This window comes from Salarias fasciatus, chromosome 5 (genome assembly GCF_902148845.1).
Source record: "Salarias fasciatus chromosome 5, fSalaFa1.1, whole genome shotgun sequence".
Classification (NCBI taxonomy): Eukaryota; Metazoa; Chordata; class Actinopteri; order Blenniiformes; family Blenniidae; genus Salarias; species Salarias fasciatus.
Genome location: NC_043749.1, coordinates 4,222,329 through 4,249,338, shown reverse-complemented (window position 1 = coordinate 4,249,338; position 27,010 = coordinate 4,222,329). Strand labels below are relative to the sequence as shown.

General features: G+C 47.5%; 1 pseudogene; it reads right to left on the bottom strand.

Moving 5' to 3' along the window:
* Positions 1-58: 58 nt before the first annotated feature.
* Positions 59-25,956, bottom strand: LOC115388312 (FERM domain-containing protein 4B-like; annotated as a pseudogene).
* Between the last annotated feature and the right edge of the window lie 1,054 nt (positions 25,957-27,010).

The following is a 27,010-nucleotide window of genomic DNA, read 5'->3' as shown; positions in this document are numbered from 1 at the left end:
ACACTTCATCTGCTTCCCACGCCGAGTTCCACTGCAGCTCCTTCATGCTTTGGGGTTCCCTTTTCACAGGAACAGGTAAGTGCAGTCTAAGGCACAATGACAACGCGTCGAGGTGAGAATGGCAGGCAGCTAAACTATTGTTCCCGGTTTGGAGTCTTCGTGCCAGTAGATCTGCTCCTCCGGCTCCATGTTAGCGTGCATCTGGTGGCCGACGTGTGAGTCCATTTGGCCGACGTCTACGTAGGATCTGGAATAAACACACAGCAGTTGACGGGCGTTAGGACTGGAACTGGCGGAGCGCGGCGACCGACTGACCACGGCTCAGAATGAATGAACCCTGGGCCGCCGTGTCGAGATCAGGAGCCGAACCCGGAGGTCGACACGCCAATGAAAACCCAGGGCCAAACATTCTCCCACCAAAACAGCAGCACACACACACACACAGGCTTCAGATGCAACAAACACTCAGAGGCCACATGTTCCCTTTGCCACACGAGTGCTTTCCCACCACCACAAGACACCCAGGCCAACGTCCAAAACCCCCAAGAGTGAAACGATTCGAGGCTTTTCCACGAGTCACGCCACCGCCACCATGATGGCCACGAGGGGCAGCGTGGTTTCGCTTTTGCACTCTGGTCTCTCACCCTTTCTTCTGCGCTGCCACTGATTAGAGCGAAAGGACTTAATTTTCCTGGTGAGTAGCATAGGCCACAGCGCCAGCCCTCTCTAAAGGCCCCGCGGGGCACGCCATCCTATCACAGCTTCGCCTCGCAAACTCTGGGGGGCATCTGTGCATGAGAGGAGGGGGCAGAGGTCATGGGTGAATGGAAGCACATGGGCGAGGAGCGTCTGTATGTATGGGCCATGAGAGCAGGAGAAAACAAACAAACGAACGAACAGAGAGAAACACTGCAGGCACAGAGCAGAGGAAGGTGACCAGTGGATGATGCCAGCTGCAAACAGGAAGTCAAGCAGGCATGTTTGTTTTTTCGAGAAGCCATGCAGTCGCCTCATCATACCTGACAATCAAATATATCAAACAACTCAAAAAAAAAGAAAAAAAAAATGCACAAAGGTTCACTTCAAAAAAAAACATCAACAAGCAGACTGAGCTCACGCTGCAGACCACACGATGCGCAGGCTCCGGCCGCAGCCGGGGTTACTTACTAGGAGCTACCTTTAGCAAAAGACACCTTACTGAGCCTGAGCCTCTGGAGGATTGTGGCTGCGCAGGGCTGCAGGCCGCCTGCCTGAGCCGACAAGCCGGGGGAGTAGGAGAGGAGGAGGAGGAGGAGGAGGAGGAGGGCGGGAGGAGGTGGAGGGGGCGGAACTAGCGGGTAAGAAGGCGCAGCGCCTCCTGGACATCGGGACTGTGCCAGGAGCCCTTAAAAAGCTGCGAGGCGCCATATCTAAAAGAGAGCAGGGCCCGGTCACAGTTAAAGGAGCTCTGAGGAAGGCAACGACAGCTGGCAGCACAGATCCTGCAATCCTGCCGCTGAACCAGGCGGTTCCTGCAAACATCTCTGAGTCTGTGGTTCCAAATGTAAGAGGAAGATGAAGAAAAGCTACCAGTAACTCCAAGAGGGTCTTTCTGCCTGTCAGTCTGACTACACCAGATAGCAGCTGATATTTCAGTATTCTTCCATTCTGGTAATTAAACACTGGCACTTAGCTGCGCGGATCAGAGGATCAGGGAGGGGCTTATTGGATGAAGAGAAGAGCTGAGGCCGGGGTTTTTTTCCTCACCTGTTGTGGGCGGGGTGGCTGTAAGGGGGCTGTGCTGTAGGAGTAGGACTGCGTGCGCGTGCACGGGCACGTCGTACTCCGACATGGCGGTGCTGCTCATGTGGCTGTGCCAGTTCCCGCTCGACATCGAGGACACTGCGGGACGAAAAAGGGACGAGCTGGTGAATAAGGGAAGCAGCGCGTGAAGCCAGAGCATCGTAAAACAACGGGGCTGCTGGGACCTGAGGAGTAGGCGGACATGTTCCTGTAGGGCGTGGGCAGCGTCTGGTAGCCCAGGCTCTGCTGGGAGCCCCGGTCGTAGTCGTAGTTGTAGGCCGACTGTTTCTGCGCCGCGTTGCGATGGTACCAGCCCCTCAGGTGTTCTGCCACCAGCGCCTTGTGGAAGCTCTTCACCGGCCTGCTCGCCGGCGCCGCGCGGCGCCGGCCGGTTCCTGGGCGGCCGCAGAGTGGCGTACGGGTTCTGGGACATCCCGTCCATCTCGTCGTGGCCGTAGTGAGCGTGCACGTCGTGAGCGTGGTAGGCCGCCTGCGGGGTGTAGTAGGCGGCGTTGACGCTGTAGTGTCCCTCCGTCTCGTTGTCGTAGCCGTAGACGCCGTTGGAATACGGCTCCGGTTCGGCGTAGGCGGGATATCCGGTGACGTAGTAGGCCGTGGTGGTGGGCCGCGGCCGCGGCTGGTAGGCGTAGCTGCGGGCGTCCGCCTGAGCCAGGTTGGGCATGCTGCCCGTGTTGGCGTACAAGTCCTTCCTGCGGCCGCGCACAGCGGCGCCTGTGGGCGTGGTTCCCCGGCGCGCTGTACTCCACGCTGGACTGGCTGGTGTAGGACGAGCCGTCGTCCAGGACCTCGGTGCTGTTGCCTGCGCCGGGCGGGGGACACGGCGAACGCGGGCGCGGGCGGCTGCGTCTCTGTGACGAACTGAGACTGGGACTCCAGGCTCCCGCTGCGCTGGCGGAAGTGTTGGGAGCGTCGTCTGATCTGCGGTTTCAAACATCATTAATTCAGACGGATTTATCAGAGAGAATAAAGGAAGAGGAGCGCAGACGCCGGCGGTACCTGAGCTGAGTGCTGCTGTAGGCGTTGCGGGTGAGCAGCGGCGTGGGAGGCATGCTGCGGGCGTCACGCGGCTGCCTGGAAGCCGGCTTGAACGGGCTGCCGTAGCTCGATAAGGCATCGCGGTGAGTGTAGTGGGGCGAGGTCCTGGACTTGGCCGTAATTAATCTGGAACACAGATAAGAATGATGTTTTCATGGCGTTAACCTCTTCCAGGCAATCCTGTTTGAATGACAAATTTCACCAGCCTGCCATAACTCACTCGTCCTCCAGAGCTGAAAGGAGAAATACAGCAGCGCCGGCTCGACGGCAGCGTTTTAATCACGGCTTACACCTGAGTGACTGCTATTACGGAGTCCTCCTTCCTTCCATGCTACAGCGAGCACCGACTGTTTAAAACGACTCTAAATCTGTGCAGCTCGGAGTGAGTAACACATCACCTCCGCCGCCTTGTAACACTCCTGCTGGAGCTGCTGTCTAAGCTGATTTTCCAGCCCTGCTTTCCTGTTTCCCTCTTCCTCGCTCCTCTCGGCTTGGGGTTGTTGTCTGCTCCTTCGCAGGCAGCGACATGTTTTTTTTTTTTTTTCCCCCCATCTATTTTTAAAGCTGGCGCATTTGAGCTGATAAGAGGGAGATTGTTGGAGAAGCGGGAGAAGGCGGGAGGAGGTGAGTGGCAGGAATGCGGCTCTGGCTCCGCTCTACAGGTCTGTACTGGCTCCACGCTTCTGGCCTCCAGAGAAACAAACAGCCGCGGCGCAGCTACACAGCCAGTGTTTCCGTCACACTCGCCAGTCATCGTATCGCACAACCGTCTGATACGGCACAAGCTCCTCCGGTCTAATCCCTCTAGCTGTTCACTCAGGTGTATTTGCATGTTGTGGTATTTTATGCACATTACTGCTGAGTGTGGCGCTCTGACCGCTGCCACACGTGACAATACTGAGATTGAATAAAAGCTCCCGCAGCTGAGAACAGAGGACAGTAGATGTGAGGGTTGGTACCTGCAGTCTGCCCAGCTGGTCATTGGCGGAGCAGCGCCGGTCTCTGTTGTAGTGAATGTCCAGAGTGTCTGCGTGGTGCAACCTGGGAGAATACTGCACCGACCGGGACCGCTGCCTCTGGGAGCCCTGGTCGTCGTCTGAGCGATGAAAGACAGAGAGCTGGAGTTAAAGTGACGGACAGCCGGAGAAACGGAGCGAGAGGCGGACGCCCTGAGTGAACGTACCATCGTCCAGAGTGAGGCTGTCCAGACAGAGAGCTGAGGTCTGAAGGGTGGGCATCATCTGGAAGGGAAAGAAACTGTTTTACCTCTGGCAGCTTTCACATGCACTCAGTTTTCACTCCAGTCTATAACGTCTACCTGTTAAGATCAGCGAGGCTCTCTGGGTGGGCTTCCTCCCTTTCTTCACCTGTAGCTGTTGATCTCTTTCTCGATCTCGTCCAGCTTCCTCATTGCGTCCAGGTAGTTGTTCCTCCTCTTTTCGCTTCACCGTCTTGCAGAGGTCGCCCTCGTTGGCGAGCTTCATGGCCGCTTCCACGATCTTCTGCTGCAAAGCGAACCTGCTCTCCAGATTCCTCAGATGTGGATCCTGCAGCGAGACGCACAACAGTTGACGGGGAAATTCCACCAAAACAGACACAGATCCTGTCAGCGGCAGTGCTCCGAACACAGTGAAACACACTTCAAGCATCTCCAGTTCAAGCTAACAGACACGGGAATGATGCAGAGGCGTTCATTTTCAGTGCGCCAGCACGTTCATATCGACATTCTCATTCATATTCATCCTTTCAGCTAAGCTGCAGACAGAAAAACTAACAACCACCACTCATATTTCACTACATCGTTGCACAATGTAAGCCTGAAAACACAAGTTAAACTCCTAATCCTCATTTCAAAATTTGAACTGATTAAAATGGCCCCGGGCTGAAAAAGCACAGCGGTGCAACAAGGGTGACATGCAGACTTACATAAGAGGCGCAGTAATCTATAACAACCGAACCACAACGCGATCGACACTGACCTCGTCGTAGCGGGAAACAGGTCGTCCAGTTTGAAGGCCGTCCCGACGCGCCGCCGGATCTGAGGAGCCTTCTCGCCTGTAGCCAGCGGATACTCTTTGGGCAGTTTTCCCGTCAGCTCCTGCGGACAGAAATCGACAGCAGTCAGGCGAGAACTGGAACACTCAGCAGAACCAACAGAACGAGAAGAGCTCCTCACCGCCTCTCTCATGCAGATCTTTTTGAGCTCTTCAAGTTTCTTTGTCAGTGAATCCTGAAGGTCCTTCTCTTTCTTTTCAATTCTGCAATCTTCTCCTTCTTCTGCTCGTCGCTGACCTCGGAGTCAGCTGAACCTGGAATAGGCGCACGTCTGATTAGCTCCAAATTACAGCCATAAATCACCGGCCATCAGTCTGGCGTGGGGCAGCAGTGGCCGGCTGATTAACCCCCTCCCTACCGGCGGAGATGAGGCTTCCGTTGCTGGCCATGATCAGCTGATCTTTGTTGTCAATACTGGAAAGTTTGGTGATTCGCGGGGCGCTGATCTCCGTCAGGTCCATGGCGATGTCTCCCGTGCTCCTGGTTGTGGTCATCTTTGACTACAGAGGAAGAGGAAGGCAGGACGGTGAGCAGGAGGGGCGGGAGCAGAGGGAGGGATTTGGGAGTGTTTCATTTTAATGATAGCACACTGCACTGGCGGCGGCGGCATTTGCGCGGCTGGTACTCCGAGCGCGCTGCTCGCTCATCAATCAGCTCTATTCCTGGATGATCACTGACACGCCATCTGCCTTCGACAGAGGCAGCGGCTGTATAACCTCATTTGACTGCAGACACACACACTCATCCATCTCTGCCACGAGATGCAGATCACATACCAATCATCCGGTTTAATAACCCCGATGCTCAGCAAATACGGATCATAAACAGATCCACACCAGGTCCATGTGAAGCCTCGAGGCATTGAGAAAGAGTTTCAACATTAGCAAGAGGATCTTGGGAGTCAATACAGTTTTTTTTCTCTCTTCTTATTTACACTCTGTGGTGTGTCAGCTGACATTTTATTGGCCGCTCTGTGGTTTAGTTTGATTTCACGTTTCCTCTTAAAGCACGGAAATGGAACAAACGCTTCGATACATTGCGAATACAACAGGGTACCACAACATCCCGAAGATACAGGGTAATAAAAATACTCATTTAACAGCTTTGTGCCTTTCTGCTCCAGCTACCCGGCCCTTTGTTATTTACCCAGCCTGTTTGAGGAGTGAATCAGTAGGGTCTGAAAGACAACAGCAGGCACTCTCCTTCCACACCGGGAGCAGAAAACCCAGATATTTACACAAGTCGCGATCATGAGACGTGGATCAGGCAGTGCGTCACATGATGGACAGGCGCTGTGACAAGACGCTGTGACACACTAACCCTCTGAAAAACACCCCCTGTTCAAACTGGAAAAAGAAAACAGCGCGGCGGCCCGTCAGTTTGTTTTACACTGTCTCCGGGCTACTCATTTCACAGCCGGCTGAAAGCAGGTCAACACCGCAGGCCCAGCTGATCGACTGTCCGCTCACTTTTTACAGCCTCCTCTCCCTGCCACTGCAAACAGCTCCCGACTGTATCTGCGAACCCTGACGTCGTGTCCGACGTGACACAGCGACCAAACAAACACAGGAGCATCGGCCTGTCCCGACATGTCAAGTTGAACCGAGTAGTCCAGGGAATTAAGGAAAAAAAAAAAAAAAACAAGAAACAAACATTGTGACTCTGGTAGCAGATTTGTGCAAGACGTCCCGTGTTGTGCAACGATGACCGAATGACGCGGTGACGAATCCCTCCGTCCAGTCAGCCGTCTGATATGCTTTCATTTTATCTTTTAGTATCAGCTCAACACCTTGTAGAAGAACTCAAATCAGGGGAAACCAAGAAAAAAGAGCTATTAGGTCACCATCTGTGCACCACACACACACACACACACACACACACACACACACACTCAATGTGTCATCCACGCAGGTTGACAGGCGCCACCAGAGCCCTCTTAAAGTGTCACACAGTGGAAAAATGTATTATTTGCGCAGCAGTTGAGCTGGCAGTGCGTGAACGAAGCAGAGAGGATGAGGACGGAGACACTCACTTTGCTCTGCTTCCTGTCCAGGTAGAACTGGTGCTGACTGATGGCCATCACCCAGATGGTCTTAATCAGAGAGTGGCTGGCATACCAAGTGTGAATAACCAGGCCGGTCTGTCCAAAAGTGCGCTTGGTCACCGTTCGTCTGCAGGAGATAATGAGATGCACACAATCAGTACTTGTGCTCATCTGAAAACCAAATGTGCCCCAGTTGCTGCACACATCAAAAAAAAAAAAGAAAAAAAAAAACTGCGGCTGGTAGATAAACAAGGCTTTAATTAAGCTTTGAAAGATGTGCTGAGCTAAGATTAGAAAAGAATGATTGTTGAATCTTCATGTCACAACATAGTAATGAAGATATGAGTTTAAACTTGAAACCGTCTGCGGGATTTAATGGAGGCTTAACGTGTCAGGGTGCCACATTAAAGCCTGTGTGGACCCAGCTCTGACAACAAGGCCTTCAAAGAGCAGGAACACGCTCATTTAACAGATAGGTTAAAGCCATTAACAGGGTGTCCCGAACAGGCCGGCGGCTGCAGATGCCCTTCGCCGTGTCTGAGGAGGAGGAGAAGGACATCTGGAGCAGGAGCGGCGGCTAAAAGAGGAGCACTTCAGAATACAGCCAGATCAGCTCAGATAAAATGAAGTGGTTTCTCTCCTGACCTGTGGGGGTCGTTCACTTCCACCGCAAATTTCTTCTCGCGGAAATACAAATTCTCCAACTGCTTCCACTGAAATAACTGCAGAGAGAGGGGGGAGGGAGGGAGGGAGGGAGGGGGGGAGACATTAAACACCACTGATTACACAGGCCGACACACACTATCGATCGGAGCGTGGATTTACAGTACATAAACAGAAAAGTCATTTGATGCAGAGGCTGAAACACACACGGTCACATCGGAGGGGGCGTAATCTCTACAAGACAGCGCAGCAGCGGGGCAGGTGTTAAACAGCGAGCTTTGTTTCAGCGGCGCCCCGCAGTGTGAATATCTCAAAGACAACAGCTGAAGCTGCGAGTGGGACTCAGTAGGCCAGTCGGTCAGGTGCGGGTCGCAGTTAACACAGGAGCGATTATAGTGCTGCTGCAACTGCAGGGAGCAAACCCGTGCCAGGCAGCGAGCCAGCTGATTTCATTCTGTGGAGCCAAACGGAGTCGAAATGAAACATCTGCTCCGCTCACAGCGAGGACGGAGCAGATCTGGATGCACTTCCCTGTGAGCGGCACGTTGCTGCTTTCGTTGGGAGGAAGAAAAGAGACTGGGGCTAAAATTAATCTATATAAACACAGTCACACTTGAAACCAGCCTCAACACTCCATCACCCATCCCACCGTCGCAGACCACGAGAGCCAGGAAGAGAAAACCTACAACTCCCAGTTCCAAACGCCCGGGCTGAATTCACATTCAAAGCACTCCAGAGAAGTGCACACTGACACTAAGATAAAAAAAAAAAACCCTTGGCCGTTCAGGTTGCTTGTAAACACATAACTGGGCTTACCGTGGAGGGTTTGAGGAGTTTTCCTGTGCTTATCAGATCCCTGCTGAATTCCTCTGCGATCCTATTGAGTCCTTTGACTTTGAGTTTCCCACAGGGCTAGAGCTTCCTCGAACAATACTCTCTCTTGTCTGTTCTCAGGGAGTCAGATAGGTGTTGCAAGAGTTTCAGCTGAGATAGCCCCGCCCCCCTAAACCCCCCCCGCCCCCCCCCCCCCTTGCCGGGCTGCCTGGGAGGCTACGCTCTCCGGCGCAGCACGCTTCCTTTTCAGTCGGACCAGATAAGCAGGTTGTACACACACTGCATCTGCTCAGCCAGTTTGGGCTTTTTAATAGCTCGGGTGAAGCTGTCTCACCTCTGCTCTGCTTCCCGTCATTCACAGTCTTTAAGACCCCGAACCGTTTCAAAGTGGAAATGACACACAAACGCAAGAAACCTCCTATAGATATATTACTACAGTGTAATTATTAATAGAAAAGGCCGGTGAGCGCACATGCAGAGAAAACTGTCTTCAACCGGGTGAAACTATTTCCTACGTTTTGTGAATGATGGTTTCTCCTGCTGGTGCAGCCACTCTGTTGTGCTGATAACACAGGGCCTTGTGAACAATGAGAAACTGCTGCCAAGTTGCAGCTAAAACCCTGATCTCAATACAGAGGGTCTCTCACAACCTTTCACACCGTTTCCTCCTGATCGCTGAGGATCATTTACATGGTAACAACAGAAAAGAGACAGCTCAGCAGACGCTAACTTTCACAGGCTCGTTCACTCAATGAGAGAAACTCCACACCTGTGTGGCAACGCAGACATGAAACTCTGACAGGGCGCTCTTCGCCACTGAGGAAATATGCCAAAGATGTGACACGCCTCGAGGTTTCCGATCACAGAACGGCGAAGAGGGAAACAATGAGACAAGATCCTTCGGTGACTCATCAATACACTCATGAGGATAAAACATGTGTGTCTTAAAATCAGGAAACAGAGCAGAGCAGCGCTGCACGGGACGTCTGTCTTCACTGATCACGTCTTGTTTTTCCCCCAAATGTGTCCTTACAGGCCGCTGGACCTGTGCCAGCAACGCATGTGTTTTCAGAGAGAGCTCACACACACAGACTGAGGAACCCTGAGGCCACATGGCCACACACACACACACGCGCTCACGCACACGCGCGCACACACACACACACACACACCAAGATATGTCAAAGGTACTGACTCACATGCCGTAGAGAAAAAGATCTGCCCCACCCTTTAAGGAAAACGTCACACACTGGCAGTATCACAGCTGTACATTTCCAAAAGATGACAGTCAAAAATAAATAAATAAAAAATCATGAATCATGAGACTTAACCAGTTCTTGATCATGATTTTGGGAGTTTAATGGAAAAAAAAAAATGCAGTTCCCCATAACTAAGATATTTGTTTTGATTCGGCTGTCATCTGCTATATGTGGAGCGGTGAGCGGTCCTGTTGCATGCTGGGAAGAAGTTCAAGAGACCGACAGACTGAAACGTCTCTTCGCTGATTTCGAGAAAGATTTCAATCTTGACTTGCCATCTGCTGCATTTCCACTCCTCATGTTTAACAGTGTCTCATCTTCCTCCCAGAACTTTGGCTTTCTTTCCCGCCGTGTCCCCTGAGACCTGTAGGAAGCATCATCTGTGCTTTTGATCCACGTGCACATAAACACCGCTCCTGTGCATAAAGGGGATGGCGGCGTATTCAGCCGGCTGACACTGTCACATCTCTGAAACTCAGGGGGAGAGGAGGCTTTCGAGCTGCAGCCCTATTCGGTGAGGAGTGATTCAGACTGGCATGCATGCAGAGACGATAATGTGAGGTTAAGCTACCGTAGCTGCTCTCTTTTTTTTTTTTTTTTTTTTTTTAACAAAACTTAAAAACTGAAAGTCATACAGTTCACAGAACAGAAAAGAAGTTCTGGATCCTCCAGACAGTTTGATAGAATCAGGGAAGAATCAGACCAGTCAGGTTCATTTTACAGCTTGACACCAACACAAAGCTGATTTTCTAAAGGCATCAACAGCAATGATTTATTATTTCAGTGCAGTGAATGAAGATGACTGGTGAATAAAATCTACATGCGAGTGTCAAGCTGTTGATCCGCACTGTAAACCAGCCTCAATGGTGGTCACCAGCTGACCTCCCACTACAGCCAGCGCTGCCTCCAGACCTCAGCCCCCTTCACAGATAACTGTTTTTATTGTTTTGTATTGTTTGATCAATTGTGCTCCCTCTGAGAGACACACACACACACACACACACGCACGCACGCACACGCACGCGCACAGCACACAGACACAGATTACCATAATGAATGCAGCCTGCTGAGAGAGGCTGGACAGAGGGATGGGCTGCGGTGAATACAGGGGCTGTGAACTGTGAGACAGGAAGCACTATCAATATTCCCCAGATATAGGGGCGTCCTTTCAAGGCGAGAGGAAAGTGGACCCACACGTCCAATTATCAGCAGGAGCAACAAAAAAAAAGGTCATTTAAAGGCGGCAGCATTTTTCCCACAACAGGAAGCTCCTGTGAGGTTGTCATGTGACTGTCCCCTCTGCGAGCGGAGGAGCTAAAAAAGTTCCGATGAACCCCCAACACCAAACAACCCACCCACCCGGCTGGCAGGGCGCCAGAGCCGGGTCCCAGAGCCCGCCCCGGCCCTTCCCACAGAGCGCCATAATTACACCTCCGCTAGGAGCGCTGGTGGTGCCCGCTAATGCCTCGGTATTCGGTGTAACAGCACACCCTGCTATGTCAACAGGTTCCTGCCATATAACAACAGCAGCGCGGAGTCTAATGAAAGAGGCCGGGGAGGAGAGACGCATGAGAGGGACCTTATTAAATAACACCTCTCAAACAAAGGGGGCAGCCACTTTTACACACACTCAGAAGAGAGGAAGCACAGGGAAGAACATTTTGTACATCATGGACGCATACAAACCACAGGGATTATCTTTAGATCAGCCGTAACTCTATATATGAGTATATTTAGAGAAGGCTTTATTTAGAAGCAAAAAAATGTGGCCATGGCATCAGGAATTCCTAATCTGCTGTTTTTCTATTAAAAAGGGGAAATCCTCACACTTTAGGTGTAGATAACCTCGACTGCTACTAGTATCGGTCCCTGCTGTATTTGCTTTTACACCCACAGCCTTGACTCCATCGAACACAATCCGACTCTCCAAAATATTTTCCCCATCTGTGTTCCTCTCCCTCCTGACTGGCATGGGAACCAGTCTTAATTACGCCTATTTACAGTCTGGATGGATCATTAACCAGCTAACAAGAAACGTGGGGATTAGAGCTGAGTTTTCGACTGGCGGCTGAAGTTTTTTCTCTCGTGCTGAATACCTCACACATCCACCAAGTTCAGAGCTGAGAGCTTTCATTTGATGAAATTAAGAGTTAGTCGAATCAAGTCCCTGAAGGCCTTCATCTTGAGACGTTCAATGAAGATAAGAGAAACTACTGTGTGTGTTTCAAGCAGAGCCCCTTGGTAGTAAATACTTGACTCGTCGAATGAAAACAAAGACATCTGAAGTAGATACAGCGGCTTCAATAAGAGGTCAGCTCACCTTTCGAGGTTTCAGCTTGTCTTGCAAATCGTACTGGCCGATGCCTTTGTAGCTGACGCCCAACCACCAAGGCAGTCCTTGCTTGTCCTGCATAAACACACACACACACACACCAGCACTCATTAGAAGTAGCTTTATTGGTGAGACTTTCAAAAACAGAGGCCCGTTACCGAAGCAATTACCCCATTAGGCTCACAGCAACAGAAACACAAGAGATCAAATGCATGAGAGGCATTAAAATCTCTGCGAGCTCGGCTGAGTCATTTTAACGCCGCTGTTTGATCTCTGCAGACACCTTGATTTCATAGGTCTTGGTAGGAAAGTGTAAGAGGACATGTTTAGAAGCATAAAAGGTTGAATTGTATTTGTTGAACTGGTTATGCTGCAGTGGATTCATCAATCCTGTGAAAATGTTAATATGCTGATGATTTGGTGTTGAAATAAGATTTTTTTCCCACATTTTCTTTGCTTTCAATGAGAAATAACCCAAGCTTACGCTCTCCTATAATAAAATAAGGCTTTTATGCTCAAGCACTTGGTGAATCAGAGTTAGATGAGGTACAGGAAATTAACTGAATATGTTGACATTTGCTTGTTTAAAGGTTAAGCTACTGTATGGCTGGGGGCGCCGCTGCACTCACCTTCACTGGGTAGTAATGGACTCCATATGTCGGCAGGGACTCCACCAAGGCCAGATACCTTCAGCGGAAGAGAAACAGGTTAAAAGCGGCAGCCACTTTCACTTCATCACTGTCTCTCAGTGGCTGTTGTGCAACAGACAGAGTGGGATTTAAGCTCCAGCGTTGAGGGGCCGCAGTCATTCCCAGTGACAAGCTGATCGATCCCGCTCAGGGCCGTGACTGAAGGGAGGGAAGAGTCCCATTGATCAGTTCAAGGGCACAAATCATCGGAGCGTGTATGGCCCAGGGGGTTACGGTCCAGAGAAAAACACAGTGGACGACTGACAGGCTCCCGGGTCTGGCCGCTGGTCTGAGAGCGCCGCCTCTAATTAATGACACATTCTGGAGGAGCGGCGGCCACCTCGGTGCAGGCATGAGGTGAAGGAAGAGCAGAGAGGCACGGGGGACACACACGTTTACCTGCAAACACCTGTTGTTTAAACAACTTACTGTACAATGGCTTGTCCTCTTCGTCCCTTCAGCTTCTTGTAGTGTTCAATCACTTTGTCCTCACTGGAAGCAGATAGATAAAACATTTAATGAATAATCCATCAAGTGTAACGTATTCGAGCCACAGAGGGATTGTTGTGAGAGGGCCCTTCTTTGACACACATTCTGCCCGCTCATGCAGAAAATACAGTCTGGCCCACTGGCCTGCCGATGGCTCTCATCTACCTCTCCGGCAAATGCAGCCCATTTACTTCCCACTGTAATCATCTCCTTTAATAGCACAGACGCTGCAGGCCCGACCCAGCCCGGCGGGCAGAAAGAGAAAGGAACAGACTGCTGTGTGCATGTGTGACTAATTTCAAGCCTTGGACTGATCTATTCGCTGATCTATTTGCCCCCTGCAGCCTCAGGTGACCGGGAGAAAGGGAAACGACGGAGCAGAGACGACGCAGGAGCGTGGAACCGGGAGACAGACGGCGGTCGTTCAGAGCGTCAGCGGCTGTCAGCGCCTCCTAATGAGCAAACGTAATTAACGCGGCGCAGGCACTAATGAGTCACCTCATCAGAGACAAAGCCATCTGCCAAACGCCAAAACGCTCCGTGTGCACTTTACCACACCTAAAACTGCTCCACCGAGGGAAAAATCTCAGTTTCCTACAAGCAGGTGTTCCTGACCGGTGGGGGCCTTTAACAGCTGAATCAAAAGCATACATGATGGAGGAGGAGTGGCCGTGTTGTATCTGTGGGTTTACTCCAGCAAAGCCCGCTCACCCACTGGCCCGGTGTACTTTGTGGTTTTCTCAGAGTGCTGCAGCCCGGATGTCTTACCAGTAGTTGAGAGACGGGTGCTCCCTTAATACGCGGGTAGGCAGAACTGGGAGCTGCTTCAGGTCCGATGTGGCAGTGTCCGTGCTAAAAATAAAAATCAATATGAATATAAAATCATACTGTGGGTCGGAGCAACGAAATAGCAAATGCAATCATTCACAGTAACATCTGCTGTAAGTGGTAAACTGATATTTATCTCCCCCGTAGAGCCAGCAGAAGCACGGCAAGTTAATTAAAAATGGTCCATCAGCCCATCGTTGTCTAATTACAACTTCTCCTGCTCAGAAGAGTCTTGTTCACAAGTCTTCAGTATCCTGCTGCGACCTTGAAGGGAGTCCTCCACGCCAGAAAATGAAGCATAAGAAAAGAAAAGCTTACAGTGTCTAAAAAGAGGTGTGGGGAACTTTTCTCCATGTGTTCATTCTTTCACCGTGTGGTTTGAATTTCTTTCTTAAGCCGTGACAGCAGTAAGTCATGTTTGCAAACCTTTAGAAAAGGTGCAGGGTCAGGATATTGTTTTCATCTTTCTTATCTGCACTATAAAGAAAAGCTCTCCTGGCTCAGACTAAATCCAGGCTTCACTCATGTCTTGCCAGAGCTAATTTACAAAAGCACACGCAGAGCTTCTGAGTCACAAAGATTCTTTAGAGTGGAAAAAAAAAAATCTTTCAACGAATATCAAAGAAATTTCCTGCAGGATCTCTCCAGTAAATTGCTTCCCTGTATCGGAGGGAAACTGCAGACGACTGCTTCACCTTCACAGGTAAGAAAAAGGTGAACTCTATTTCTTCAGGAAGAGTTTCTTTTTCCCCCCACAAGCTCTCGCAGATGTGAGTGTGTTATCTGGACAAATGGTGGAGTTTGTAACTGTCAAAGGCTGTGATAGCTCACTGTGAGTCACTCCAGCTTCCTGCAGGAGTGAGCGCCGGCTCTACGCTATCTGCTGGACGAAAAAACAAAAAAAAAGCCTCTGGTTTGGCAGGTCGGTCCACTGGACATCCCAACAAAAGCCATTCAGCAGCACTTGGCAGCCTCTGCCTGTGTTGAAAGGGGTTTGTATGGGTCGCTTCTCTTCCAAAACAATCCGTGGCCTCTCAGACAGGACGTCAATGCAGAGGTCAGACCGTATGTAATTTAAAGCCAATATGACATCCTCAGCTCTTGTACCACTTAAGTCTATAACAAAAACCTCAGCGTAATAAAATCACTCCATTGGATGATTTCTCTGTAATAGCCGTTTGACCTCAAGTTCTCTGGCCATCAATTTAACTGTTCTTCTTCAAAGAGTAATGGAATTTAGCCGTCCCTGACGTGGCAAGACAGAACCATAATGATCCAGTTATGTGATCCAGCTTACTTCACAGAAAACAAGGCTGAGCCGCTGCAAGGGCGAAGGCTCCTGAATCACTCTTCCCTGCAGCTACCTCCTCTCGGCTTGACTGAGTTTTGCTGCCACGGCACTTAGAGGCGCGTTTGATGGCATACACTTTATGGGGAGCCGGGCCCCGGTGTTGTCGGGGTGATCTACTCCGCAGCCGCACTGCCGTGTCAGCAATCTGGAATTCATTACGACGTCTGTTATCTCCCCGCAGCGTGGGGGCTGCTCCTACACCCGGGACGGCCCAGCCCGGCCCGGCGTGGCCTACCCAGAGTGGGAGAGATAATACTCATGTGTCAGCTATTCCACTGGGCTGAGACATGGCGACTTGGTGAGGAAGCACAATGAGAGGGCTGGATTGCTGTGAATGAACCACTAACTACAGACTGCACCTTCAAATAGAACGGAGGACAAAAACTTATCCACGGCCGGGTGTTATACTGAGTCACACTGAAGTTAACTGAAAACCACGAGCTAATGGCGAAGATGAATGTCTGAAGCTCACTTCTGAAGGTGAACCCCCCTGATTGCTTCTAAAGCTGTACGCTATAATTACAGACACCCATTGAGTTATTTCTATAATCTCATCCACAAAGCCCCAGATAACAGTCGTAACTTGTTGCACTCGGCTGTGGATTTATACCTGAAGGCGTTGAGAGCAACAGCAATAAAGTGCTCATTTGGCTTGTTGTGTAAGGCACAATGTAACATCGAGACTAGTAAAGGGAATTCTAACAGTACGAGTACAATGAGAGCCCTAATGGTGCATTAATTCAATGCACAGTAGGGGGTCGGCCCACACCCCCACAAAAGCATGGCTACAGTGTGAGTCCTCTCGACGCCAGGTTGTCTGCAATTGGACGGCGGGCTCAGCTCATCCCTCTTAAGGCAGCTGGCTGGAAGAGGAGGAAGAGGAGGAGGAGGGCTCCCTGACTCCTCCACAGCTAATCTTCCTGCTCCAGGACCCTCTGCTGATACAGTGAGGAGGAGACACACTTATATTATATGCTCCATGAGGGGATTTATTGGGCCTGTTAGCTCACAGAAGAAGAAATAACAGAGATCACTGAAAAGGAGGAGAAATATTGCCACGGGACAGCTGTGGCCACAACACTAAAACAACAAAGTTTGATACTGAGGAGGGAGAGGGGCCGCAGAAACTGAGATCTGGCAAAAACACATATTTATGACATTTTCAGATTGAAATCCTAATGAACAGAGGGGAAGTAATATCTGTGCAAACAAAGAGAAAGACAGCTCGTTTTGGACGCCATCCCATCCTAACTGATTCCACCCGGCTTGTTGGCCGCTCGTCTTTTATTGTGCTTTCAGAATCTGGACAAAGTACAGCCCATCCCCACACCCACGTGAGCTGAAAGTTCAGACAGTACAAAGCACGCCACAAAAACTTCAGGGTAACGAGACTTTAAATCAAAACACTGAGGAATAAATCTGCTCTGAAGCTGTAATAAACAGAAATTAATATTTATCAGGTCAGTCGTGCTTGCAAATAACCAAGCAGTTAATGAGCATGAGGAGAAGCAGCCAAGTCGCTTTTTTCCCCTTCCGCCATTCTTTATTTTTTTTTTTTGAAAGAACAAAGGCAATGCTTTGACGAGGGGTCAAACTGCATTTTCAGCAATGTGTATATCACTATTCAAACAATACACACACACACTACTCCTTACAGAGCACAAATCTTTGTGTTTGCACAAAGGACAGGGGGCCTTTAGAGGCAGGGCATGCAGACAATACACACAGGTTCTGCTGCTTCAACCTGCTCTGTCACTCCATCAGATAGAGCAGGGCTGTCACACACATTTCAGTTCAGGGCCACAGACAGTCCGATATCCTCTTGAGAGGGCCGGATCAGTAAAATAATGCCTTTAATTTTAAAGTTGAAAGTTTTTCTTTTGTTGTGCCGCAGAGTATACTTGATAAAAATGTCTCTATTTTCAGAAAACTAAGCAATTACTGCCAAAAATGAATCCAAGCTCAACAAAAAGCCAATTTTAATGATACCCTCTGGTGCAAAATACAGTGAAATGTCCAAAAAATAACTTCTCCAACAGCTGTTGCACGTTTATACAAACTCACACAGACAGCATGGCTTTGAGGCGGCAGCATCACTGATATATCAGCTTCGTTCTCAGTATTACATTATGTCAATTTCTCTTAAGAAATTTGTTTAAAAAACTTTTCTATGAAATTTTTACCCTGTGCTTGGGGGATTTGATCGGAGCCTCTCACAGTTTTGGCCCAAGGGTCCTATGTTAGACACCCCCAAGATAGAGCTATATTTTAAAATGGTAACTGAAGCATACATTATCAGCAGAGAGAAAAGCCCATCACTGAAACACAGACATGTTAGCGGGCCATGGGGCTTTGGTACAGATCGAAGTCAATGACCACACCATGTACACAGTGTTCCAGCGTGTGTGTATCAAACACATGGCATGTTTGTCGGGGTCTGTGACACTGGCTGAGAGGTGACGCAGCCACAACATGTCAATAAGGACTGAACATAAAGCCCTCCGCCTGTTGTCAGTGCAAACATATGAGATAAGCAGTGACATACCAGCAAGGTGGGTTAGGAATACTCCTACTGTAAGGAAAACATTTGGAGCATGTGGATGGCAGCGAGCCAGCAAAGGGCTTGGGGTCAATGTCACAAGAGTAAAAATCAAGGGAATTATTAACTGAGGGAAGATAAAGTCAGATCTGAGTGGAACATTAACAGCCATCTGAGCACAGATCACACAGCTTGACAAACTCTACTCTCTGGATGGGAGTACAGTACAGTAAACACTTCACAGACTGTACAGAGCTCACATTCAAGCAGGATTTATGTGTGCAGAACCTTCACACAGTTAAATGTTAGTACATGGAATTCTAGGACAAATATAAGTCACCTGCATATATTGGTAGAACACACCTGGTTCTAATCAGAAAATTACACAATGGTACACATAACAGGGAAAAGTCCACTTATTCTCACAATGACACTGAAGCCAAACTTTATCAACTAAAGATTTAAATCGACAGTGTCTTACCTGGTATAATCCCCTTTGGCCTCCTAAAAGTAAAAATAAAATGACAGGGATTTATAAAAACATAGTGCTACTTTTGGCTTCTTTGCACACAATGGTAATAAAACACATATACGCTTAATTTGACTATTTTCACTCGTGGCTTAACGCAAAGGCTGTCTAATTGCTCAAACTCGTTATTTGAGCCAGTTTTTCGCCGAAATAGGTCAGTTATTACTGACATTAGCTTCGAGCATTGCACCGTCCACAGGCGACTGTTTTCAAACGTGACCCGACGGTCCTCATCAGTGGCACAAAAAATAGCGCTGCGACAAAAACTCTTTTCTTACCTGCAGTGCAAATGCTGCTAACTTGAAAACATTCCCACTCTCCACCTCGATGGTTTCCTGGTGTGAAAAAAGGAGGAAAACGTGGCAGTATTTTCAAATAAACGCAAAGCAAACACGGAGACACACAAAGTGCAGCCTGCCCGAAACACTTGACTTGAGAGGATCCCTCCCCGTCCCGTACCTCGGTCCCACCGTTACCGACTGAACCACTGCCGCAGACACCACGTCGTGGTAAAGCTGTTCGGAAACACGATTAAAATCCTGCATCCGCCTCTAAGCTATCCTGTTAGCGACTTCAAACTGGGAGAAACAGATTTGTGACAAAATGAGATTTCTTAGAGGTTCCTTTCAAAGTTAAGCCCCCCTCTTTAAAGTGGTACGGTCCGAAAGCAGGTTCAACAGTCTCCGTCTCCCATGGTGACCGCTCCGCTCTCCGCGCGAAACGAACTGCAATGTTTGATCACACGCCGCCTTCAGGTGATCCTCGTAAATTCCAGTGTCCTCTGGCAGAAACACACTTTAACCCTTTACCGGCCGAATGTCCTTATTTAGGAACACTTCGTGTTTCTTCAGAACCAATAAGGTCGAATCAACATGCACCTCGTGCTTTCAATAAGTCGTATTATGGGCAAATGACACATCTTAAGACAGGAAAGTTGTCCTCAAGAGTGCACAGGCAATCTTTTACAGAAATATAGTGATAGATTTAAAGAATTTTATTTAGAAAACATTTGTAAAATAGGTGATTTTAGTCAGTTTGATTATTTTCAACAGATTTCATTGCATACATTGCAAAAAGTGAGTTTATTTACACTTTAAACACCTTCGCCCTAGCTTTTGTGGATGCCAAGATATTGTTTCAATATTACTGTCAACAAAAATCATGCTTTAAAATGTGACATGATCTACATGCACAATATGTTCAAAAATCCTTTCCTTTTTATGTTAATCACTTTAATTAACTATTTAAACATGGTTGCATGAATGTTACCTCCTATAACTTATGTCAATTTTTCACTGAGACACAATCAATTAAAGAATCAATCCGAGACTTATGTATGTTTTATTCAGCTTGAGCTTTGAGTAAATGATAAAATAAGATTTACATTTCAAGTTTTAAGCCTGGGTTAATCATTGGAAATCATCCAACAGCCAGTGAAAGCAGCATTTTGACAAGACTGGCAATCCCAATGTCACCAGATGTGATTACAGTCATGTGAGGGAAATATATGAGTTACAGCAGAACTGATGTGAAACACATCATGAATTTAGTTAAAAAGTAGATTCTATTAGTTTAAAAAGAGTGTCTAAAAATTAAGTACAAAAACAAAACAACAACAACAACAACAACATTTGAAATAAGTGTTTTCCCTCTAATAGACTTTAGACTTGCCCAGGGTGTAGCCTGCAGCCTCTGATGACCTGAAGTTCAGTACCAAAGATGAATGGTGGATGGGTATAAGTCTATATGAGGGTGGGCATTTGTGCATCAGATTGATTATTTGTGTCACTTGTTTCTGAAACACTGCTGCATTGTAAATTGTGGATGCATCTGTTTAAAAACTCTTGATTTAAATGAATGCCTTGTTGTCGAGCCCTGCATGATGAAGCCTGATGAGTCATAAACTCACAGTTACTGAAAGCATGCAGATCTGAAAATAATGGATGACATGATCATGGCCCCAGATTCAACAGCAAAAAACAATGGCAGATCAATAGTTTGAGTAAGGTCAGCCTTCAGCTGTGCACGAATCTGTTTTTTCATTTTGCTTGGCACTTACATTGAACACAAGCGATTTGGCGTTGAGGAAGAAAAGCTCCACTGTTGTGTTCTCTTTCAGGAAGGTGATCTTCTCAATGTAAAACCTGTGGAGGGATGAGTTTGGGTCAGCAAGGCCTACTTCATTTGAAAAAAAAAATCAATTTATTTGGCACGTGTTTCAGCATCATGCACACACTGTCATGTTTAATGTACTGTGGTAATGTTGTTTGGCAGAACTTCAACAAGATTTCAAACTGTGCTCCATCACTGCCACCTGCTGGTGACAGCTAGAAGAAGGCTCACTGTAACAACTTGCTGTAAAATAGTAGGTGTCTTTTACTCCAAGCTCAGTTATGAGCAAAATATTGTGCTTTGTAAAATTCGGAACATTAAAGTAGCCTCTTGCACACCGAGCACTCACCTCACCAAGAACCTGAGTTCCAAAGGCCCCGAAGTCTTTGAGAAGTCGTGATCGAGGACTTTACGATCCAGCTGGAGCCAGTTATTCTGGCCACTGGGCAGCATAAAAAGAAACAAAATACACGTTTTCAATTCTGTCACAATGTGCCTCTCCTCTGGACTCAATTTTAATCCTGGAGAAACTTTCAGCTTGTTAAAAATGTTTCATAAGGACAGAAATGCTCTTACGTGTCATCTATGAAGCACAATCCAAAATATTCCTTCTCCTTCAGGTTGAAATGTGAGGCCACCAGATCCAGCAGCTCACGGGACAGCAGCTTGGGCTGCGGACGAGCACAAGAGCTCGGTTTGTGTTGCTCTCATTTAAAGCTGATAAAGTAATAAAATGAAAGTCACAGTGAAGGAATACCTGGACCAGCAGCTCGAGCTTCCTGCTGTCTAGAAGGTGGATCTGACACAGGCGACCCTCGGTCATCTATAGGAGGACAAAAAAACAAAACAATAATGTGAGACATGAGGATTCCTGCAGGACAACAGGGTGGACGGATACAGCTGTTCGAGCCTTGGGACAAAATGCCTCTCTCTTTTTTGAACGGTGACACACCTCAGTGTCATGTTCGTCTTTGTGCTGAAAGAATGGGTAAGAAGAGCTGCTGCAATCCAAAAGATCAAAGTCGCTGGCAGATCAGTCCAGCAGGAGATACTTGGGCCGCAAATCTGAGCACAGTGAATCATAAGCAGTGCCGTCTTTTCCACACACTCATCCTTCCTCTCAGAGAATCCCTGAAATGTCATCAAGACTCATTTTCCCCTCCAGCGAAGCGCCAAAAGTTAAAGACAATGAAGTCCAGGTCCAGAGTTAAACTGATTTTCTACTCCATTGTTAATGATGAATGCTTTAAAGGATTCATTCTGCTGAAGAGAAAGTGCCTCTCAAAAAAAAAACCAAAAAAAAAAAAACCCACATAATAATCAAGTCACTTGCAATGACAGATTTAAATAAGTTTATATACACAATACTTGTACCTGGAATTGAATTGAGTCCAGAAAATTAATGCCTATGCAACAAATAAAAACTTCAATCACACGCCACAAATGAAATGTAAAGTAAAATTTTCAGGGATAAAAGTTCAACTTTCAGCAGGTTTTCTCTGTTACAACACATCTGAAGCTGCTGCAGGGACGGAGGACCAATGATCTCTTTGAATCAGGAAAACATTTATTGGAGGTAAGACGAGGACAAATCAGCGCTTTGACCTTTTTTTTTTTGAAAAGTAATCCATGACGCCTCTTTAATGATTTATTCTTCGTTGTAATTTTTTTCTCTAAAGCAACTCGACTAACACGTTAATCCCATAAACATTTAACAGTCATGAGATCAACCACATTAAAGTTTTATGTGCTGTGCAAATGAATTTCATTTTTCAGCCAAAAGATGCTGTAATAGCTTCTCTTTTTTCCAGTTACTGTGACTGCAGGACTTTAATCTCGCTCGGACTCAGTAACTCTGGAGCCACGTGTTTCCTCTGACTCCACAGACGAACACTTGGCATGTTCTGGCCTCAGTAGTGGAAAGCGAAGGTCATGTGGACGTCCAGTCATCGTGACCACAGGGCGGGAAGACGCCCGGAGCATTGGTGTTAAACTGCAGGAAATATTGTTGCCACAACCACAACAGAGCATTCCTTTCACTTTTACACAAAAAAGCTACTTTTTTCTATTTTCATGGATTAAAAGTTCACTCACAGGCCCAGCCAAGTCGTCTTCATCAAACTGGATGCTTTTATTCAATATTATAAAGCCACATTAGGCTGGGAGAGGTACATTTACAATAAAGCCATGACAACCTTTTATACTTTAACTTTGCAGCAATATATCAGAAAAATCTTAACACAGTTTTCAATCTATGCAACACTAGGTCAGTTTTTCTCGAAACTGATGTCTCATTGGAAGGTGTGCAACCATCCATCCATCCATCCATCCTCTATATTGCTTTATCACATTCACACCTCGGAGTAATTTAGGCTCAACGTTTAACCTCTCATGCATATTTTTGGGCAAACAAAAAGAAGAACATGCAAACCCCACACAGAAAGGCTGGGCCAGTGTTTGGTACCACACCCTTCTCACTGTGAGTTGAGAGAATCACCACTGCACCACCATGTGTGCAATCTGGTGAGTACCATCCATCAATGGGAAGAATCATACATTTTTTGAGAGATTTCTATAAAGTAATGAAGAAACACAACACTGAGACCCAAACTGAGGTATTGGTGATGCTGCCATGAAGAATCTGGCCTTAAAACCATGCTGTCAGGTTGAGTTTCTAAAAAAACATGCATAATCCGACAGCTACAGCAGAAGTTTTTTTTTAACATTGCACTTCATTTTGTATCAGAAGGTATCATTAAAATTGGTTTTAAGTTGAGCTTATAGTAATTTTCAGTAGTTATTGTTTTAGTTTTTATTTTTTTGCCAAAATAAATGGATTTCCATTGCTGTGCTCTGTGTCACAAAAGAGAAAAACTTTAAAGTTTCACTTTAAAAGTTATTATGTCTATTTTACCAATCCGGCCCACTCAAGATGAAACTGGACTGTATGGGGCCCCTGAACTTAAATGATACAACGTTATGAATATGCTGAAATATATATTAGTCACCCATATCTACATCAAATTATGCTACTTCTGGAACAAATATTTAAGGTAAATTCACTTTAATCTCGCATTTTGATGAGATTGTGGTTAGTAGTGCTACATGGGCCTCAGAAGATTTAAATTTCTTTTTCGTGGAGGTATCCTGGCGATTGTTGCTATTTTAAAGCTTCTTCCTCTGTACGTCTGATCCAGATGTGAGCTGTCCAGTGGCAGATATTTCCAGCTGCATATCTCTGCTGTCCAGAGGAGCTATGAATCAGTGACAGAAAGAGGACTTATCTTCATGGAAACCACACCTCCAGCTAAACTGGGCTGGTATAAAAAACCACTACGTAGGAGTTACTACTATTGTTGAAACAGGGATGAGCCACCATGCAAACCCCTTTTATGAGCTGCGGCTGTTGTCCAGCTCACAATCCAACCAGCAGTCTGTCAAAGCGGCACTGTGGTCAGCGGGTGACGTCAAAAACATAAGGAAAAGAAAGGACAAAGGCCTGGCCGTAGTTATTTCAGCCAGTCACATATTCCTGTGAACGGCGAAGGCAAAACTGCGTCCACATATTTTGGTGGCTTATGGAAAAATTCCTGAGATCATTAAAAATGACTCAAAGTAAAAAAAAGTCTTTGAGAAGTTGAGACTGAGAAGTTAATCACACTAAAAGTGGATGTTTCCAGTTGGAGTTTAATTTGTGAGGTGAAAATATTCAATTATTCAGCAACAATCAGCAGATAAAAACAGCCCAAGGTGAATTGCGCATCATTTCATGTTTTATTCTAAAACAAAAAGAAAATTGAAGAAAATATTACAAATAACAAAGATTATTTCTGCCAGTAAGTTAGAAAAGGCGTCATCTACTTTGTAATTCATATAATAGCAATAAAAGACCAGAGTGTTCCGCTCTATGCGTTTGCAAAGTGTGTTTTATTCCTCTTATCAATCCATTCATCCTAAAATCTGATTAGAAAAAAAACAGTGGAAAAACTGTGCTTGAACATCAGCACTGGACACACACATTCACTGCATTGATTTTGATCAGTTTTATGTCACTTTGTATAACTGTTGTATGACTGGATGTAACGGTGTATCTTAAGAATGAGTTCTTCTAGAATAGATGTAATCTTCAACAGCACCTCAGGATTTAAGCTTTCAGCTCTCTGTGGCGGGTTAAAGGCTGACAGATATCCGTGCCTTCAGCCCAGCTGAAGTTAGGGTGGGAGCCTCGGGGGCAAAGTCCCCGATGATAAAAAGGAAAGGTCGGGACTTTTGTCCGGGAGGTCGACGCCCCCCCGAGCCCTGTCATTATGGGCGGGAGCTTCCACGGTGCTCTCTTCACACGACCTCCAGTCGGCCCACCCTGCAGGTCTGACCAGGTCTGAGACCCTCCGCTTCACCCAGGAACTCTGGGAAAAACCTGACGTTGAGGAGGAGAGGCACACTCCTCTACCGTTGAACTCGTCTGGAGCTCTTCACTGCATTCTGCTCTTTTCCAGAAAAACACTCTTCTCCAATGAACATTAAACACCCTAAATACCACTGGCTAGGAACTATAAATGAAACAAAAAAGAAAAAAACTGACTTCTTTTCTCTTTCTGCTGTTGATCCTGAGTGTCTCAAATAAAATAAAAAAAAAGTCCCAGGTAAAAATTGTGCTTTTAAATATAGATTTTGTTGAGGGTATACCATCACATGACTGCCTGCAGAGAATTCAATAAAATGAAATCAGATCAGATCAGATCAGCCTACCCACTTTAAAGCTGACACATGTTGCACGTGAAGAGGCGGAGCTAACCACACAGACGGCACTCAGGTGTTCCAGCAACCACATATTTCAAAGACGGCTTTAAAGTCCTCCTCTCCAGCCAGACAGAGAGATCAAACAGGCGGTCATGCTGCTTCTCAAACCACTTCCACGTGTGCCGGGACGGGGACTCTTGTTAAAAAACACACTTAGTGACTCAGCGAGAGGCAGCCTGCTCCTCCACACGTCCATACAAATAAACACATGCATACACTAATGAGCCAGATGTGGAAAAAAACTCCTGACTGGCTGCAAAAAAATCCAATTCGGTTAATTAACGACAAATGCCGATCGCTGAATCCTGCCAGAGCCAGACTGTCGTACCTGGTAGCATTTTCCTACCTGAACCAGGCCTCCAGGATGCGCCTGCACGGCATCAGCCCGCGGTTGTACCACCTCCGGAGCGTGTGATGCGCCATGGTCCAGACGAGCTGGCTGCTGGACGCCACCAGGTCCTCCATCCCCCGGATGATGCGCACCGCCATGGCCCGAGGCTGGTTTATCCCCCCCCCGATCCACTGATGCCACCTCAGAAGGGATGACCTGCACTTTGTTTGGCTTCGGAGCAGCAATCTGCTGCACTCCAGCTCGCCCTCGCTCACACTGGTCTTCTGTGTCTCCCCAGCTGATGTAATGTCAGTGAGAGTCGGAGTCTGGAGAGGCTGGAGCGGAGCGCTGTGCCTCCGGCTCGCTGCTGGGCCTCCGTCCAAAACACTGCCTCATAGAGAGCAGGGGAGGGCAGGACGGACCCACAAGGCCCCCGCTGCACAGCACTGGCTACTCAACCTACAAACCCATTAACACGCTCCTCTGCAGCACACTACTGTTGAAATGTTTTGCTTTCCAGACACAAATTACTTTTTTTATTTTAGCTCGCATGTCAACTTCATTGTCTGGAGGAGGGTGTGGGAACGATCCGTCGCCTCGTCTGGGTTGCAGGGAGCAGTTTCCTGACGAGACCAGACATTCCCACCCATAATAATTCTGCTAGAACACTAAAAATAATTGCTCTTGTTTAGATCTGCAGCCCTGGCAGAGCGACGAGGCAAACAAAAAAAAAAAAAAGTGAAACTGTGAGGGGAGCTTTGAAGTTAAAACCTAAAAGCCTATAATTCTCTCCGCTGGACAGCTGCAGTCAATAAGCAAATGTCACAGACCCAGATGAACACCTGATTCAGATAAACAACTGGGTAGAGAGCGACGGTGGAGAGGTGGAGCGGCGGCGTGTTGCAGCTCATCTGGAAGCAATATCCGGCTGTTTGTTTATGTGACCCCAGTTTCCAGGAGAGCTTAAGTGTCCACAGTCCGCTTGAAGCTGTTTCAATGAAGGGGATCAGCATAATTTGTCTCAGAGCAGGTCGTCTGTGACCCCTGCGTCTGCAATAATGACGCAGAAAAACGTGGGACACGGTAAGAAAAGCAGACGTTACTCCGACGCTGTTCTCTGTGGAGCGGCTCCCGACGTAGAACTTTCACTACGCTCTCAGTCGCAAACAAACAATAAACGCAACGTTGGCACCCACCGGGGTCTGGTGAACATCTGATTTCTCCGCAGAAAAACACATAAATCTTCTGCATGCGAGCTGGAAATGATCCTCTAAATACTGTGCAGATGCTGGAGGTGAACAGAGACATGGCTGTTTA